The sequence below is a fragment of the Manacus vitellinus genome, unplaced genomic scaffold, assembly GCF_001715985.3.
Source record: "Manacus vitellinus isolate BGI_N305 unplaced genomic scaffold, ASM171598v3 scaffold_132_pilon, whole genome shotgun sequence".
In the NCBI taxonomy this organism is placed as follows: Eukaryota; Metazoa; Chordata; class Aves; order Passeriformes; family Pipridae; genus Manacus; species Manacus vitellinus.
In genome coordinates this window covers 116,968-118,563 of record NW_021938965.1, presented here as the reverse complement: position 1 = coordinate 118,563, position 1,596 = coordinate 116,968, and positions in this window count along the sequence as shown.

Here is a 1,596-nt window from a genome sequence, read left to right as displayed (position 1 = left end):
CCCGCCAAGCGCCACGCCCCCGCCTCGCGCGGGGCACCACGGGAGTTGTAGTCTTGGGTGTCATTGCGGCCATTTGCATTTGACCGGAGTGAGGACAGGACGTTTTTGGTTTTTTGTTTTTCTGCCTACTTTTTTTTTCTGTTTTCTTTCTTTTTCCCCTTTCTTCTTTTTTCTTTCTCTTTCTTTTATCTTATTTTGTTTTTTCTTTTTTCTTCTTTTCTCATTTTTTCCTGTTTTTTCTTCCTTTTCTTCTCTTTTTTCTCCTTTTTCTCTTTTTCTTCCTTCTTCTCTTTTTATTTTCTTTTTTTCGTTTTTTTTCTTATCCTTTTTTTTACATTGTTTTCTATCAGTTGTATTTTCAAGGAAGATTTAAACACATATCAAAACAATCTCCAGGTACATGTCTTACCACAACAGATAATCTGGCATTGTTCCAGGTTCATGAGGATTCCCAAAATCACAAACACTGAGACACCAAGGGTGGAAGCAAAGCAACTTTATCCTGTCCCTTGCTATAGCGTTCAATCCACACTGAGCTCTGGATTTCTGGAAAACGGCTGGGCAGGAGCAGGAGATGGAGATGGAGCTGCTGCTCGGCGGGAGGGGCAGGCAGGCCGTGCACCTTCCGTTAGAGGCACTTCAATTATCCAGGAGATCCAGTGGTTCCAGGGCTGTGTGTCTTCAGGCATCCAGCCCCAGCGTGGCCCCTACACGGCCGCAGCCAAAAGCAGCCCCGTTTCCCAAAAGCGCCATGAGGAAGGACAAGGGTGGAAAACCCCCACCGGAGGTAAAGGAGCACCATTAAAGGCAGGAGAGAGACCCCCCCCCCACCAGAGGGAGATTCCCACGAGTCAAGGTAGAAGACAGAGCCCTCAGCAGAGGCCCTAAAGCCCTGTCAGCAGGGATATCAATAGACTGAGCAGCAGAGCAGATACAAACGGCAGGGAATACATCCTCCTTCTCCCCGAAGACGTCCTCCAACAAGTCTAAAAGATGCATTTTCAAGGTGCCCAAATTGAAATAGAATATTGCCATCATTGTCCCTTTGTCCCTACATCAGGCTCTGTTACTCTCCACGGCTGCATCAAAGGAAATGTTCATTGCTCATCCCTATTGCTCAGCCATAACCTTCTGTCCTGTGTATTCAAGATCTGTTGTAAAATATTCCAGTAAAGTCTGTGTTCTTGGGAAATTCCCTGCCCCGTTGTTCCTACAGGGCTCCACAGATTCCTCTGCCGGGGGCTCCATTGTCCCGTTCCCACAGGATGAATGCCGGCACTTCCCACCTCTGTTGGTGGCGGGCACTGGGAGAGTGTCCCGGAGAGGAGGTCACACGTTGGGGCCACCAAAGATGGGCACTGAAGGAGAAAATGAGGCTGCACACAGAGTTCCATTGCGATTGCGGGACTTGTCTGCCCATCTTTCCGGCGTCCCTCTTTCATTGGGGTTCCTTTGGAAACAGCACCTGGAGTCTGTCTTTTAATCCACTGGAATTTCCAGCACAGCCCCAAAGCAGTGCCCTGATCCCACACATTCCCCACTTGTGGGGGGTCCCACTCCCCTCCCACTCAGTTTGGGGTCCCACCACCACTTTTG